Source organism: Phaethon aethereus, assembly GCF_964289735.1.
Source record: "Phaethon aethereus genome assembly, chromosome: 2".
NCBI lineage: Eukaryota > Metazoa > Chordata > Aves > Phaethontiformes > Phaethontidae > Phaethon > Phaethon aethereus.
Window position 1 is genome coordinate 37091284 of NC_138582.1, and position 9592 is coordinate 37100875.

A 9592-nucleotide genomic window follows, 5' to 3' on the forward strand; every position below is an offset into this window, starting at 1 on the left:
GTGTTCTGATCTTCTCACAAGCCTCATTTGTATTTCCAAAATATAATATGTGTCTAAGGCTCACAGCCATGGTGCAAGTTTCATACACAAGCTTCAGCATTTGTCTGACAGCTCTGTCACCGTAGTTAAAGGAAATGAGCAACATGGGTAGGGATAAGAATCGGAATTTCAATAAACTGATAAATAACGCTATTGTACACTTCTCCACAATACTCCCTGATAGATTTCAAAACTGGAAAGACAACTGCATGTATTTCTGTTTCCATTCCCACTCATTTCTTTGCTAATGATTTCTATTAAAGTTATTTGTAATAAGCACATCTGGTTTGTTGAATACTTGAAAACTGGGAAATCTCAGAAGTTTCTATTCTTCTGGACAAGCACATATAACACAATGACTTTTTTATGATTTGAAATAACTTAGAACTGTAAATTCAGGAACAAGACAAGAAGGTGATGTTGCAACACTAATTTTCATGGCCATATATCTTGCAGAAGTACCATAAGCTTGTTTGTAGTATTCTTTGTTTTGGAAATACATGAAAGAAGAAACAGCAGTATTAACTAAAGATCACCCAGGAGATAAAGAACATGTCCACAATGGTAAATGAAAAAAATACTGACTGGTAGTTAACAAATTCTTATATACATCACATCATTATTTATGGATGATAAACTGTCCTATCAGTTGCTAAGCATTTAGCTGGCAGCAGATGAAAAAGAAGTCTGCTGTTGATTCTGGCACAGAAACCTAATGTTACTCAGCAACATAGTTATGAACATTGTAAATACTGCATATGGGAAAACCTACAAGCGGCTGTTTGGGTGTGAAAGTGATTAAAATTCCATGTGCTTCACTGTGTAAGGTCAGCTGTAAACATTCATTAAACTTGAGTCTTTGTCGTACATCTCAGCTGCTTAGCCCTTGCTTCTTTTCTTGGAGTGTCTCCTTATATTCTTCTGAGTAAGAATCTCTAAAATAGTCCTCTGATTATGTCCTGGTAGAGGTCAAACGCAGATCCCCAAACTGTCATGCCCTTCTGGCTCACTTTTAGCTGCCTAGATGGCAATGGTCCTGTCTAGAGCATGAAACAGAGCGAATTCTCAGCTGAACAGTCATGGCAGCAAAGGCCGTTTGTACCTCAGTCACATAAATGTCTGTGTATATAGTATGTGTGTCTTTGGGCATCATAAGGGTTATCTTAACACTGGGGTTTTTTTACTTGGAAAATGAAAAGAAAGAAGTGGACAGTGGAAAAGAAGACAATTCCTTACTTTTTTTTAATATTTACACCCTTAAGGGAAAATCTCCAGTTGATTTTGGCAGGGCTGGGGTTTCTACCTCTCCCACATGTCCGGACACCCCAGTCCACAGCCTCAGAGCACGAGGAGACCCATCCTGGGGTGCTCCATGCCCTTGGCTGCGGCTGCCACTGCCGCCACCGCCAGCCCCACTGTCCACGCGCGGCAGCCCCACAGCGTCACCCAGCCCCGTTCCCCACGTGAGCACGTTGCCGCCAGTGGGGCTTTCCCTGAGCTCATGCCTTGTACAAAAGCAAAGGGGAAGAGGAGGAGTCAGGCTGCCACTGGGAAGTACCTATAGCCAGGTCTTCTTCTTGCCGCCTCTTTTTCCTCTTGGTTCGTCCACCACCACCTCTTTTCTTTTTTTTTTTTTTTTTTTTGAGAAATGTGACCGGCATTTCCCCAATCCTGTCATGGCATGTCTGGGATTCCTCCAAAGGCACCCAGGCCATGATTCAGTGACCAACTTTGTCATTAGTTTGTAACATGTCGTTGCTTATGTGACAAATTGACTATAATATCCTCACCTGAAAATTAATTTCATTTTGGGTATTAATCTCTAACTGGAATGGTTTTATAGCTGAGCAAAGAGCTATTCCTTTTTGATGGAAAGTCTGTATTAAAAGAAAACAAGCTCAAATTCTCTGAAGGGAAGAGGTATGTTTAGGGCACCTGTAAAGGCCCTCCCAAGCCCCGGCAGAGCCCCTGTCCCACCCTGTGGGACATCGCCTGCTGCCAGCAAGCCTCACCTCCACCCTGCTGAAAAGAAGGTAGCATCCATGGACAAATTAAACAAGATAGAGATGTGCGTGACCAGCAGCAGGTGGATGGGAAGGGTGACTCGAGCTGCTCTAGCCCTTAGGAGAAGCCGTCGCTCAGGCATAGGGATAGGGGAAATGCTGTGCCGGTGTTTATTAGTCAAATATTGTGCCCCTGGCAAGGGCTAATACTATGTGCTTCAGGGAAGGAAACTTGTAATAGGGGACCGCTATGCTGCAAGGAAAGCTTCTCGCCTGTGGCGAAGGTGAGCTGGTCACGAATGTGATCGTAAAACTGTATTATGCAAGTATACATATTAATCTCATGCTGTGGATTATTATTCTATTATTTCAATTAACATTTATAAATTTGTAATGGAGTAGCATGACAGGCAACAAAAATCACCATAGACAGCTACATCCAGTTTTGAACTTCATGCACAGGGCCTGTTCCTTCACACAAGTGAGAATACCCAGGGCTTCCCAGCTCATATAAAGGGTGCTATCTCAAACAGAGGAACACGCCTAGTGTTACCACAGCTGCTGAATAGGCCACACGTTTTATGACTCCATTAGCTTTAGCTGAATTTGCCCTGATATCAGGTGAGCATGTAGCCTGGCTACTAATGAGGCTTCAGACTCCGCTCCTTTCCCCTCTCTTCTCCACACAAGTTGTTAAAGCAAATGTGCATTCATTTCCCTTCTCAACATGTGGCTAATAGCTATTTCCAACTTTCTGGTAAGTTCCTTCAACATCTAGCAGAGGAGCAGATTTGGTTAAGGGGTGGAGGACAGGAGAGCCACTGCCCATCCTCCCAGGTGCTCCTTACCCAGAAGTGAGCGTGGAGTTCAAGGCTGATTGTGCTCTGCAACCAGAGCACCCATCTGGTGGTGACTGTGAGAGGGAGCTGGGTCCCCGTCCCTCCTCTGAGAGCTGCTCTGCCTCCTGCAGCAGTTGATAACGGGCAGAATCTGCCCTCGCCTGCTTCTCCGCAGTTGCGTGGGCTCCGGGGAGGTGCCTGGTCCAAGCTCGTGGGGAGATGGGGTGGAGGCATGCCTGCTTTCCATAGCTCGCTTGCACTCTTCACATGAGCCCAGCCTGAGCTTCTTCATCCCGCCAAGAGGGGGATTCACCCATAGGTGGTAATTTTTCTTAACAACTTTGCTTTTCATGACAGCAGATGTCAGGGGCAGCGGGCTGCCCCACCAGGGTGGGCAAGCTGGGGGCTGCTGGTGACAGCCAGGCTGTCAGGGCACCAAGGGGACACCATCCCCCTGTGCCCAACCAGGGCCAGTAACCAGGGATCCCAGCCAGGTCCCTCACAACAGGGAAGCTCAAGGCTGCGGCAGGGCTGACACATGGGACAAGAGCAAGGGCATGAACCCTCTCCTTAAAAGCAGCTCCCAAGTGAGGTGGGGAGGGACCAGTTGAGGCGCTTCCTCCCATGGCTGATCCACCATCCCATGTACCAGGGCTGGCCCTGGGCACAGGCAGCCAAAGCCCTTGGCAGGGGAAAGAAGCTATTTCAAGTAGCTCGACGCCCTGGTTTTGCATCTGGCCCGTTGCCTTGGGTGCTGCAGAGCAGGACTCCCCATGCCACAGACATCCTTCCTCCTTCTGCACTTGCCAAGCTTTTCCAGGGGCAGGAGATGGCTGGAGGCCAGCAGGACAGTCCCCTGCCACCTTCCCTCTTCCCACACCTCTGTGCCCAGCCAGGCATTATTTGCTCTGAAATATTTGTTTTGCAAAGTGACGTCAGTGAGGTGACAGTGGCTGAGACACTGCAGTACACACTTCAGACTAACTTGGGGAATATTACTAAGATCTTAAGTAAAGCTCTTTTGTTAAGTAAAGTGGTACAAGGAAAGGAAGGATACAAGAATAAATGAAGATTAGAGAAAAGAAAGACAAAGCCCCTGAGTTTATTATAATATGCAATTAACCAGGAAATAATTTTTTTCAATAAAATTCCCCTACTACATAACTAAATTGGGAAAACACTGCCATCATCTGGATGATTAAAAATACAATCCTGATTTTCTTGCTACTGTTAGGCAAAACTGTTTGAGAAAGTAATAGAGCAGATTTCTGCCTAATTAAAAGTTGTACCAAATCACAGCAATGAATAAACAACTACTTTCAGGCATAGAGGACTGCGGCTACACCTGTGATGGTCTGCAGATGTAATGACAGCAGGCTTATAGACCGATTGATGCAGCTGTGTGTTGTGGGGGTGCTTGGGGAGGAGGGAGCAGAAAGGAACTGAAAAAGTGCTTGTATGTCCTAAAAACTCTTACAGAACCTGTCTATTTTTGAGAGAAATTCGTAACAAAGGACATGAAACCTCATAGTTTTTCTTCTGAATGTAAACTTTCTTTGGAGTCATGTGTTTTTTTGAACTTGGAATTTAATTTTGAGATGCCATTTCCTCCACACTCCTTTTCTTCTTCTATTCCTTACTTCCAAGGATAGCCAAATTTGTAGTTGCATGTGCATTAAAATTTCTAGTATTAAATATTGTCACAGACTCAAATCTCATACCAACCTTGGGGCTTAAGAATTGCAAAAACTAGTTTTTCAACTATTTTTAGGTATTGTGCAAAACTTGGTTCTGATTATTATTTCTGTATTCAGTAAGAAGTGGTGGTTTAATTTAAAAATATGAATGATCCTTTCATGCATGTACTATTCCTATTCATGCAATTCTGTTAAATGAACTGAACCTTCACTGGCATTTTAAATTTACAAGGACATAAATAACTTGGAAAAGGGAAAACTACTTTATTTTTTGCCCATTAGAGAAAAGGAAAACCTTCCCACATCAAAAAATCAACAGACATTAATTCCTTAACATTTGAAGTCAATCCAAATGGCATAGTGAAAAGATAGATAAAACCAGGAAACTCCATATTTTAGATTCAATCCTACTAATCTAGAAAATATATGGCTCTCCAAGGAGGGTTGTGAAAATGTCTTGGGAATACTAAACAGACAAACTGCGTAGTTTCAGAATAAATCCTTCTACAAAGGGACTTGATTACCACAGCATCTTGAGACCGTCAGCAAGCTGCAAAAGACCAACTTTCTAAGGTCTTTCTGAAACCTGGGGTTGTTAACTGAATTCTACTTGCCATACCTGTACTTGAGTGTACAGTATATTTCTTATATAAATTATACTATACATCTGGAAATCATATGAATAGAGAGCAGAGCGAGCCACTTAAATTTAAAAAGTCCATGGTTCTTGCAGGATGAAACCTGCGAAAGTGATCACAATCATTGATGCTCATATGTAGATACCACCATTTGTTATTGCATGCTTTTTAACAGGAATCCCCTTACCAATCTATATAAATTAAGCAGTCTTAAATACCTAGACCTTCTTCAGATTAGAACAATTAGGAGATACCAGTAGCTAAAAGATAGTAAATATAAATCAATATATTTTTCTAAAGGGTGGTTATGCAGTCCAATACAAAATTACAAAGGTGGTGAACACAATATATCATTCAGGTGAGGACAAAGATGGTACGGATGATGTCTACATAAACTTGTGTAAGCCCAGATAAGATAACAGCTATAAATGATACAAACTTTCTTATCCCAGAGCCAGTTGATCAAACACCACCCAAGTTTGCAAAGCTCAAAAAGCAAATATTAGGAACTGCATTTAGTTGTGTTCATAGATGTATTATTGACAAAAGTCAGAAATAGAAGCAGAGGATAAACTTTGGAAGTGGATTTTAGAAATCAGTATGCAAAGCATGAGCTTGGCTTCGGAAAAAGATGTGAACTTGCTAATGTGTTTCTCAAGGACAAAGTTATACCTGGTCAAGCAAAACACTGCGCTGGGGATCTTGGAAAAAATGCGGTCCTGGGCTGTTACATAGCAGCTGTGTATGTGGGAGTAGCCGTGATGCAACATTGGAGCAGTGAAGGCTGGGGCTGGTGGTGGTTTGGAAAAGAACAAACATCCTCTTTCTTCCTGTTAAAAACTGTAAACAAAGTTTTTGTGTTCATATATCCATGGAGCATTGTTTTTTCTGCAATAAATTTATTTTTGCAACAAATACTTTCAGTTTGAATGATAGATTTTTGTTCTGTTCTTCAAGAACCAATTTTGTCATCATTTCTGGTACTTTAAGGATCTTCCTTGACTCTCCTTTTTTTCTGCCTGGCTATTGCTGCCTGTGGATTTCAAACACCCCAAGTAGTAAGAAGAGGGAGAGGCAAGCCAGATCTGTTTTGTTCTGCCAGGCACCCCAGCAGGGCTGGCTGCCTTCACCAGAAAAAGAGAAGCTGCACAGCCATGCGGGGTGAGGAGTACCCAGGGTCCCTCCAATGCCCACCAGGTGAGGAGGAAGGGCACTGCTGCCCCATCCAGGCAGCGAACTCAGGGCGCAAAGAATTTCTCTATCATCAGAGAAAAAAATGGCTTTCAGCAGGGATCCAGGGAAGTGAATTGTATGAATGTTTTACATAGAAATGCAGGTTTTTTAAAGGATTGCTGATAGAAAACAGTGGTATGCATCAGTTTGAGGCATCCATCATTTCAATTTTTTAGTCTTTTAGAATGAATCATTTCAATTTTTTAGTCTTTTAGAATGAAAGTGGATAAGTTATCCCAATATTCACCCAAAACTTCTTATCACTCAAAGCTGACTTGGGCTGAATTTCTCCTCTTCCTCCACTGACAGTGCTTAGGATTGCTAAAATTCCTATAAATGTATTTCAATTAAAAACCTAAAGTTTAACATGATGAATTCAAGCCTCTGTGTCTTTTGATGTAGTCCACCCAGTAGTGTATGTTTTTCTATAGTACAAAATATTTTATACTAAAATAAAGTAAGTAGTGTTTATTTCCACATTTTATGTTCCATTAAGATTTCAGAAAATATTGGGCAAATATGACTGACTACAGACAAATAAACCTTGGTTTCTGTTATCAGTTCTTCATGGAGCCTCTGCATCTGACAGAGATACCCACAATTTTTGGGCTGTGTCTGTAGGTAGCATTCACAATTACATGGAGTCTGAGCTACGCTCCTACATCTGTCATCTGAAGCCAGAACTGTTTGCTTGCAGAGAATCCCGAGTCTCTCCGTAACCTGTCAATGCATTTCAGCGCAGTACTACAAACGTTGGATGCTTTTGTATCTTAGGAAGATGAATGTGCATTGAGGCACCCTGAAGACAAAAATGGAGATTTTTTCCAAATGTGAGAGAGAAGACTGGCATAAGGGACAGAAGGCTTTATTTTCCCTATAGTGCATTCATTTACGCAGGATGTGGTAGCTAAGAAGCTGAAGATCCAAAACCCACAGATCTACCATAAGCAACTATGTCAGTTTGGAAATAAAATTAGCAAAACATTTCCAGTGAAACCAGATTTGCCAGAAAGCATCAACTCATTGACAGGGAAACATTTCAAGAAAACGTATTGTTTTGTGACAACTTTCTTGGAAGCTGCTTAACTGCTTGCTCTGGGCAGCCTTGAGGTGAAAATAGTATTGGTGGTGGGGACTCTGGAGCCGGTGTGTGCCCTTCTGCCCCACGGGCAGCTCCATGGGCTCAGGGCCTGCCCGCTCTGCGTGTGATGCCCTTGGTACCCTGAGCTCGTGAGGACTCTTAAAATCTGGGAGGTGGGGCTTCTAAACTTGATTTTATTTTAAAAAATGCTGTAAAGTAACGATTTAAACCAAGTCCTTTCTGCAGAAAATGTCAGCGTTGTCTATCTGTGCTTGTCATAGATCCGTCTTTCTCTTTTCAGTCCCAAGATAATCCTGGGGATGGAGCTGTGTGGGGCACGGTGTCCCTCCCACAGTGTCCCTCCAGCCTCCTCAGCTCCCATCCCTCACTCCCAGCCAGCGCTGGTGACTGCGTCCGCTCTCCCGGCTCTTTCCCCGTCCACCGGCGTCAGCTGGACACCTCTGCAGCAGCGCTCAGGTTGGATGGGAGGGCGGGAGGTGCGCGATGCCGGACTAGATGGTACAAAATTATGGATACAGCTGAGAAAACTCCTGTTGCTTTGACAGAAGAAAAAGTAACTCTCGCGGTACTTGTTCAAGTCAGAGCGTGCTGCTCCACTACTAAGGAGAAGAGAGGTACACCTACATTGCTGTATTAATATAGTTTGCAGTATTTTCTTCTTTTTTTGATGATTAACTAGGTTTGGAGGGGAATAAACAGTGTATTATAACATAAATCATTACAAGAATGATACATCTGCAGTGATCTACTTAAACTGCCAAGCAGCACTATACAACTGTCCTGATTTTTTCCTAGTTCTGGCTTTTCAAAAAAGCCTGTATGCCCCAAATTAAAGTTGTGGTTTTGTTTAAAGGGAGAGGGAGGATCGTATCTTGGTGATTATCCACTGCTTACTGAAACAGAGTATTTCATATAAACTGTGGCTGACAGTTTTGAGCAACTGGCAATTGCCAGGAATCAAACTGTGATGACAAGGAAAACATTCAGAAAACATTATCTCCTTTGAATTTATTGCAATATTGTACATTCACAGGGAAATGGTAAAATTGCTGTGCCACAGACAAAAATAAAATCATCCTGAGAGATGTTTCATTGCTGTTATAAGCAAGTCTTAAAGTAGTCTTTAGGAAATGTGAGTTATGCCAAAGTCCTGGGATAAAATTGTTCAGAGTTCTGATGCTGGAAAGGATGGCTTGTAAAGGGAGCACTTGAGGTTGTGGAAGAAGGAAAGCTAAAGGGAGATGGGGAAAAGAGCAGGGATGCTTAAGGCATCCATGAAGAAGGGGCATTCTTACTTAGGCTACAGTTCACCGGCAGCCAGCTGTGATTTATGTTACTCCAAGAAGATGCAGCAAAAGCAACACGTCTCTGACAGCCTTCCTAAATACTGTCCTGTCTCAACCCACTTCTCCAGGCCTTATGAAGAAATAATCTCAATGCATATTTTTACTTAATTAAAGTGTGCCTTCAATGCAGAGACAGTGTTCGACTGTTCATTACACTGAGGAATGAAAATTGATAGGCAAAATTCAATTGAATACAGCAAATACATATTTTAGTGGACTTAATTAAAGGCTTTCTGTGAAGGCAAAAGGACTGTCTGTTCCTTTTTCTTTACTTAAAATTTTACAGCAAATAAAAATCTGGCGTTATTTCACAGATCTGTATGGTTTTGTCTTTGTCTTGTTAGGCCCACTTAGCATGTCTAAAACTCACTCCCAGCTCACTCACAACAAGCTAAAATTCATTTGGAAGTTAATGCACTGCTTTGAACACAAGGAGTCTTAAAACTAATTAAACCTGTATAGATTGGTATTTGGGGAAGTCTAATTTATTTCTAATATGTAGAGTATGTGAGTATATTGATGAGTTTGCATCCTTGAAACTAATACTAATTTTAAAAACTAATCACATCTAATGCCTTTGAGTATTGTCTTATAATTTAATCAAAACTTTGTCCCTGTTTCTCTTTCTTATCACCGTTTGGCATAACAGAGAAGAGAAGAGTAATAGGAAAAGACCATCAAACAGCCAAAGAAAT